This window comes from Saccopteryx bilineata, chromosome 3 (assembly GCF_036850765.1).
Source record: "Saccopteryx bilineata isolate mSacBil1 chromosome 3, mSacBil1_pri_phased_curated, whole genome shotgun sequence".
Lineage (NCBI taxonomy): Eukaryota > Metazoa > Chordata > Mammalia > Chiroptera > Emballonuridae > Saccopteryx > Saccopteryx bilineata.
This window is the reverse complement of record NC_089492.1, coordinates 314,429,532-314,438,435: the sequence shown is the minus strand read 5'-3', so window position 1 is coordinate 314,438,435 and position 8,904 is coordinate 314,429,532.

Sequence of the window (8,904 nt, the reverse complement as noted above, 5' to 3'; positions counted from 1 at the left end):
TACTGTTGGGGACGCCGTATGACCAAGACACCCCAGCCCTCATGAGCTCACAGTCCAGAGAGAAAGACAGACCTGTCCCCAGTCCAGTGGTGAGTGGGCGGGGCTGGGGTGGGACACCGCGGGGGCGGGGCTTGGCCCAGGCCGCGGATCAGAGATGGCTTCCTGGAGGAAGGGACATCAAAACTGAGACCTGGGGGATGCAGGGTGAGTCAAGGAGAGTCAGAGGTACAGAAGGAAGTCTTGGTGGCTCCAGGGCAGAGGAAGTGAAGGGTGGGTGATTGGAGACAAGGCTGAGACTACTCTAAAACCATTACTCGACCTGTGCTGGCGCAGTGCATAAAGCGTCAACCTGGAAACACTGAGGTTGTCGGTTCAAAACCCTGGCTTGCCTGGTCAAAGCACATATGGGGTTGATGCTTCCTGCTCCTCCCCCTTCTCTCTCTCTCTCTCTCTTTCCCTTCCTCTCTAAAATGAATAAATAAAATATTAAAAAAAGTATAGTTAAAAAAAAAAAAAAAAAAAAAAAAAAAAAACCATTACTCAAGCACAGGGCACCTTGGCGAATGCGGGAAAGACCCGAGCTTGCTCAGCTGCCTTGTCTTGCTACCCTGTTTGGCTCTCTCCTTCATTGCACAGGCAGTCACCATGTATTGGTTCCAATGAAGCTTGAGGCTGAGCCAACTGGCTCTGGAGCCAGGCCACAGGGGTTCGAATCTCGAATCCTCCACGTTCTAACTGTGTGACTGGGGCCCATTCCTTCCCCTTTCTAGTGGTCACGCTCAGCTATAAGATGGAGAAGATGACGGTGTTGCCTTTTGGGAGGCTGGTGTCTGAGTTCTCCACGCCTTGCCACTGCATGCGCCAGTGTTCTTACCTCAGGCTGGGGGAGTCCCCCCTCACAAGGAGGCCGTGAGGATCAAGTGGGTTAACACTGGGAAAGCGCTGGGAACAGCACCTGGCACAGAATATGTGCTCAGTACATGGGACGCCCCCCACTGGTTGTGTGCCAGTGTACAGCAACCCCATTAGGAAGGAATTCAGCACACAACCCTGGGCACCTGCTCTAGGTGCTGGGGAGACAGTAGGAAACAAAACAGATGGAAAACCCTGTCCTAGAGACAATAAACAATAAATAGGTAAGTTATACAGTATGTTAGAAGGTGATGCACACAATGTACAAATGAGAAGTAGAGTAGGGTGAGGGGTACAATGCCTCCATCTCATGGTTAGGACAGCAGAGCTCATGGGGTGAGATTGACTTGCCGAAAGTCACAGGGCATCTTGAGCCAGGGGTCCTGGTCTGCCTGGCTCTTAACCTCCAAGGGTGCCGCCTGCCACAGCCCTCCCGTGGCTTCTGGCCATGTCCAGTCCCATCTCCTCTGTAGGCCCAGATCAGTCAACGCCTGGGCCATATCACCTATCATACCCCCAACCTCTGTGGCTCTCTGTGCTGAGGGCACCTGTTGACGAGCTGACATTCAGGCCTCTGTCATCCATTCTGCTTCTCCGAGAATGTCGGAGACTTCTGACAACCCACCTTCCTCCGCAGGCTTCCCGGCAGAGGCCCTGCTCAGCCGCCCCCGCGCGGAGCCCCTCCCCACCCCACCGTCCCCCAGCCAAGGGTATGAGCTGCCCTGGCGCGGACTTCCCGATTCTGCCGCTTCACACAGAAACAGGGTTCTCCCCGAAATCTCTCCCCCCCCCACCCGTGGCAGGTTCCGTCTTTTCCTGCCCCAGCAGGAGAGAGGGACTTTCTGAGCCCCTCCCTCTAGCACAACCGCCACTTTGTTTCTAACAGGTGATGGTGTAATAGTACACCCGTCCTTCCCTCCCCCCTTGCCACGGTGTCAGTCATGCAGGCTGGCTCTGCGCTGTCTTCCCACGCAAGACGGTGACCGGTGACCGACCTCCCAATCCACATCCCTTCTCACTGGCTCCCCGCCCCCACCCCCATTCACTCAGGAAAGACTTATTTGGCCCTATTATGTGTCAGACATTGTTTTAGGGGTTTAGGGTACACCAACAAATGAAAGTCACACAGATCTCTGCCCTTAAAGAAATGACATTTTAAACGGAGACTTGACTCGGGGTGGTGCACTCACAATACAGTGTACAGATGGTGTGCTGTGGAACTGTGTACCTGAAACCTGTGTAACTGTCAACCAGTGTCACGCCAATAAATTCAATTAGAGAAAAAAAAAAGAAAGCAGCTCGCTCTCTCCCCTCTAAAATCAATAAATAAAATCGGAAGGAAAAAGAAAAAAGAAAGCATGTATTAGGAATACCGAACTGATGGCTGAACTGAAAATTTAAACTGAAAATTTAAAACTCTCTAGAATGACTGTCACTATGTTATATTATGGGCACCAACATAAATGCTTTCCTTCTATTGATGTAATTGGGCCCCATTTCTTTCGCATAAACACCCCTTGCATGCGTCTCCTAATCAAAACACTGTTTGGGTTTCTGCCTGAAATCAGTGCTTCCTAAATAGCTTTTTATAAAAAAAATTTTTTCAAATAAGTGCTTATTGCCTCTCAAAAAATAAAAAAATAAAAAGAAATGACATTTTTATGCAGGGAGGGGACAAGTGGAGGGACAGACAATAAGCAAGATACAGTGATGCCTCAGTTTTTGTCGATAATCCATCTGAAAACACTCGGTGAAATCCGAAACCGACGAAAACCGAGGCAATTATTTCCATATGAATCAATGTAAATCCAATTAATTCGTTCTAGACACTCCAAACTACATACGAAAAACACATTACACCGAATACTGTATACACAGTAATCACTTACATGTAATTGTAGTATTAGCACTCACAATCAATAAAAAAAAAACCATAAAAACACTGGAAAGCAATGGAATTGTTTGGCTAGATGTGCAGGGTGATGCTCACACAACAAGAAACAATGCCACACTGAGCAGAAGAACGCGTGGGTTGCCCTTTGTTTTTGCAAATTTAGCAGCGAGTTTACATGGGCACGCCAACGAAATCCGAGGCAACTGATGAAAACGAAGACAAATTTTTCACAGAAAAAAATTGATGAAAACCTGAACCGATGATAACCAAACTGAGGCATTACTGTATCTGATCATGAATTGTATGATGTTAGAAAGTGCCGAGTGTCATGAGGGGTCAGAGTTCCGGGTGGGCATGCAGGATGCAGGCCTGACCAGGACGGTCTGGGTGGACCCCATACTGCTTTGAGCAACAACTCGAAGTGAGCAGGTGAAACAGACAAGTCTGGAGGCGCCTGGAAATTAACCCACTTCTGAAAAATGGAGGCAGGGTCCCAAGGACCCATCCCCTGCTTCCTGCATTGAGTAACTATGAGTTTTTTTATAAAATCTATTCCCAACCAATGGCCACTTAAAACAACACAAATTCATTGTCTGAGTCCTGCAGGTCAGAAGTGCAGGCTGGCCTGCCTGGTGGTGGCGCAGTGGATAGAGTGTCGACCTGGGACGCTGAGGTCCCAGGTTCAGAACCCCGAGGTTGCTGGCTCTGAGTGTGGGCTCGTCAGCATGGGGTCTCTGGCTTGAACCCAGAGGTCGCTGGCATGGAAAGCCCAAGGTCGCCGTCTTGAACAAGGGGACACTGCACAGGCTCGGTCAAGGCACGTACGGGAAGCTCAATGTACAACTAAAGTGAAAGTGAGAACAACTATGAGTTGATGCTTCTCACCCTCTCGCTCCCCACCTGTCTTTCTCTCTCTCACTTTCTCTCTCTTTTGAAACTAAAAAAAAAAAGAAAAGGACAGGTTGGCTCAGACAGTGCCAATGCTGAAATCGAGGTGTCACAGCTGGCTCTTCTGCAGAGGCTGTGGGAAGAAGCTGCACCCAACTTCATCCAGGTTGTTGGCAGAACACAATCCCTTGGAGTTGTGAGGCTCAGGTCCCCATTTCCTTGCTGGTTGGCAGCTGTGAGCTGCCCTTAGCTCCTGAAGCCTCTCCCTGTCCTTGCATGTGAGCCCTGCGTCTTGGAGACAGGGACCTCTAGCACTTAGAATCATCACTCAGGCTTTCCTTTCTGTGGAATCTCTCTACTGCTCCCAGCTGGAGAAAGCTCTGCTTTAAAGGGCCTGTCATGCGATTCCACCCACCTGGAGAATCCAGGCCACTCCCCTTATCTTAGGCAGTTACCTTAATTACATCGTCAGAGACCTTTTGCTATTCAATGTAATGCATTCACAGATTCATAACATAATCACAGATTAGGGCCTGGGCATCTATTCTGCTTACCACAATGGTATGACATGAGGGCAGTCTATCTAGAATTCAGGCAGCCGTCTTGAGACCATGAGGTAGGAAGCTGGGGAAGATATTCAACAAAATGAGAATGAAGAATGGATAAAAGAATTTGACTGAGCCCTTGTAAAGTGATAAGTATGGTGTTTGCCACTGTGAGCCAGCTTATCTTTTGTTTACTGCTGAATACATCCTACCTGGTGACCCTTGCAGGCATGCCTCCTAATCAAAACACTGTTTGGGTTTCTGCCTGAAATCAGGGCTTCCTGAACAGCACTGACCAGTCGCCATTGGAAATGTTTACTGAAATTACTTAACTTACATTCAAAACCCTGATCATTTAGAAGGGTGGAGTTTATGGGGCTTATGCCCTTTGTCTTAGAGCAGGGGTCCCCAAACTACGGCCCGCAGGCCACATGCGGCCCCCTGAGGCCATTTATCCGCCCCCCCCCCCCCGCACTTCTGGAAGGGCACCTCTTTCATTGGTGGTCAGTGAGAGGAGCATAGTTCCCATTGAAATATTGGTCAGTTTGTTGATTTAAATTTACTTGTTCTTTATTTTAAATATTGTATTTGTTCCCGTTTTGTTTTTTACTTTAAAATAAAATATGTGCAGTGTGCATAGGAATTTGTTCATAGTTTTTTTTATAGTCCGGCCCTCCAACGGTCTGAGGGACAGTGAACTGGCCCCCTGTGTAAAAAGTTTGGGGACCCCTGTCTTAGAGAGTGGTAAAACTTATTTTGAGAAGGAGCCTACTCAAAATCATCACTCTGTTTGAAAAGAGATTCCTGTCTAGTTGCCTTTTATTCCATATGGGGAAACTGAGGCCCAGAAGGGAAAGTGAGATTCTTCTCCAGGGTCATAGAGTTGAGTCTTCTAGGAGCAACTGGGAAACTCAATTTCATATCATCGACTTTTGGTGCCCTCTGTGTAGGAAAAGCAGGAGCGGTGTGAACGAGACAGGAAGGATGCAATGTGAGAGGACCCACATGACACAATCCCAACATCTCAGAGCTGTGACCAGAAGAATCCATAACCAAGGACCCCTCCGCAAACACGCGGACATCAGCCCACACTCCGGAGCCACTGCCCCACATTTGTTGCTTTAACTCTTAGAGTAACAAAGAAGACCAACAAAAGATTAGTGCACAGACATGCAGGCATTTTATTGAGCCCATGGGCATCACAATAATGGTCACATCATGTCTCAGTCATGATTCGAAGGCGTAAACATTTCTGGAAGCTTCTCTAGCTGAGATATTCTTCCCTCGCCACTATAATAACTTCACCACCACCCACCCAGTTCTACCCCCTCCATATTCCACCACACCCAGTCTGAGCCATGGCTTCTAGAACTTGGGGCACCAGCAGTGGGCCAGTAAAATGCTTCAGATCTTCCGAAAACCCCGTTGCCCACAGAGTACTTTCAGTTTACCTTAAGATCATGCACCGAGAATTCTGTACGTTACCCAGCTCTCCTCCAGCAGAATGAAGGAAGGCGTTTCCAATTTTCATAATCAAGCCGGTCGTGAGAACTACGCAGGGGAGATGGCGGGGTCAGGAAAGTATGGGCGTGTTCTGCGGTGGGACAGTGAGAGGATGTGAGAGACACACTGATGACGGGAGGTCGGCCCAGGTTGCCAAGGGCCACGTACAAGCTCCTGTATGTCTTTGGAGAAAGGCAAAGGGAGGTTGGAATTCCTATTTGAACTGTGATGTTTTGAAAGCAATTCCAGTTGGGACTAAGTCACATGAGTCACAGTTTCCTTAGTTACCTGTAGTATGTAAATGATGATGATGATGATGATGCATGAAAGAGGGTGTCCTCCATCATAACACTTCTCTTTTATTTTATTTTTTTAATCTTTAAGTGAGAGGAGGGGTTTTAATGTCATCCCATTACCATTAATAAAAATTTATTAAAAAAAAAAAAAAAGTGAGAGGAGGGGAGATAGACAGACTCTCACATGCATCCCGACCAGGATCCACCCAGCGACCCCCGTCTGGGGCTGATGCACTGCCCACCTGGGGCCGTGCTTGCAACCAAGCTATTTTTTTTAGTACCTGAGATAGAAGCTCCTTGGAGCCATTCTCAGCACCCAGGGCCAATGTGCTCAAACCAATCCAGCCATGGCTGCAGGAGGGGAAGACAAAGGGGGTGGGAGTAGAGGGAGAAGCAGGTAGTTGCTTCTCCTGTATGCCCTGACCAAGAATTGAACTCGGGACTTCCACATGCAGGCTAATGCTTTACAACTGAGCCAACCGGCCAGGGCTATCCAGTGGTGGGATTCAAATAATTTAACAACCATTTCTCTACCCTAATGACTGTTTTAAGTATAAAAAACCGATATAACCCTGGCTGGTTGGCTTAGTGGTAGAGTGTTGGGCCGGTGTGTGGAAGTCCCGGGTTCAATTTCCAGTCAGGCACACAGGAGAGGTGGCCATCTGCTTCTCCACCCCTCCCCCCCCTCTCAAATATATATATGCCCACAGGGTACTTTCAGTTTACCTTAAGATCATGCACCGAGAATTCTGTACGTTACCCAGCTCTCCTCCAGCAGCGATGAGGGAAGGCGTTTCCAATTTTCACAATCAAGCTGGTCGGTCGTGAGAACTATGCAGGGGAGATGGCGGGGTCAGGAAAGTATGGGCGGGGTCAGGAAAGTATGGGCGGGGTCAGGAAAGTAGTACCTTCTATCTCAGGTACTAAAAAAATAGCTCTCACAATAATATATATATATTAGTGCCTTTGTGCTATGTGTCACCCCCATCTCACCTCCTTCGCCATAAGGCATAAACTAAAACATGGCTTTGTTTGGTTGTTATATATATGTTATATATTATGTACAGGCATAATATACAATTTTATATATTATATATGGTGTTATTATTATTATTATTACTATTACTATCTTCTCACTGACAAACTCTCTAACAAGAAAATGGTTACCATGCATCTCTGGCTTTATGTCTCTCAAAGTAAGCCACCAGAGGGCGCCAGAGTACGTCTTTAAATTCCAGAAACCGGCTCTCCCTGAAACCTGCTGGTGCCACAGTCTTGGACACTCAAAGGCCTCTTTTTTAGAATGTTCAGGGGAGTGGAATCAGACATTATGTAGTTTTTCAAATTTAGATTCTATATTATGTAGTCTTTCAAGTTTAGTGGAATAATCCATTGCATGACCTTGGATGGGAACACAGCCAACAAGAAAAGAATGTTTTGCCAACAGTATTGTTTTGTGATTCAAAGGCAACTCACTGAAACAGGTCTATGTGACTGAAAGTGTTTGCTAGGCTCTCTTCGCAGTAAAACATTCTCATAAGATTTTACTACTTCCTTCAAGGCTATTCCTTGAGATAAAGAGAGGAATGTTGTGGGAACCATAGAAGCAATAGCAGTTAATGCCTTTCGATATTATATTGTTATTAAGCTATCATGCAGGTGTACTCCATGTATTCTTAATTAAAGGTTATGCTTGATGCTATGCCAATTTCTCAGTAAACAAGCTTTTTGAAGTCCTGTGAATAAAAATAGGACACAGCGCAAACTCGGGGCCATTTGCCTGAGCGAGCGGTGGTCCTTTGCTAGTTCACGAATATTTCGTCTGCTGATCTCTCTCTCTGCGCCCCCGACTCATAACAACATTCAAGTTTAGCTTCTGTAGCATCATTGTGGGGCAGCTGTGTTAGGTGCTCGAGGGGTTACCACCTGCAAGCACTTCGCCTGATTGGTGTGTGCGTGCGTGGCTGCGCCACGTGTGTATGGCCTGTATGAGGCTATGGGTGCTTGTGCTCAAGAGAGACTGGGGATAGCAAATGTATGGATTGCCTGCCCGCCACTGTGAGGGGCCATTTTGCTGTTTGTTTGCCTAAGAGGCGGTTTCCCCTGCCTGTGTGCTTGTCTGCCGTTGTGAGACTTTATTAAATGGAATAGCCCAGTCCTGCCGGCTCTGCAGTTTTTCTACTGCCTGCCCAAATCCAGTGTGGATCTGTGGATCTACCTGGCCTCAGCCACTGGCATTGCAGCTGGCATAATGGGCAGGATTCAGAGCAGATGGGTTTGGAGCCACAGCCACCCTTGAGGGGTGGGGTAGGACTGGTCATTGTTATGGCTCCCCATGGCTGTCCTTTTGGGGACCATGGGCTGGCTGTTTTCTATAGCCCTGCAAGAGGCCACCTGAGGTCAGGCACTCCAGAATGAGCTGCAAACCCAGCAGCAGCAATGGCCTGAACTGGAGCAAGTGCTGGTGAAAGAGGCCGAATGGGTTCATGAGTTGCAGTTTTCCCTGGAAGTTGAATGTTGGCAACAGCAGTTGTTGGAGGAACAAACAGCAGGTTCAGCTTCAGTCCGAAAGCTGGCAGCCACAGGAGCCAAAAATGGAGCTGTGCTGGCGGCGTGGCTCTGAGTCAGTGGGAACAGGCATTTCCAGCTCCTCTTCTGAGGATGAGGAGATTTGGGCTGAAGCTGCCATCTGCATACTCAGAACTTGGTTAGTGGTCATCCAGAAGGTAAAAACCCAGCAGCAAAGAGTGCCCACTGAGCCCCTGGTTTGCTTGCTGTGATGTGGGACATAGGAGTGGATGGCAGCATGCTCTCTGGAGCGGAGGTGGAGAGGTTGGCCACCATTGTCACATGCTCCTTCTCAGGG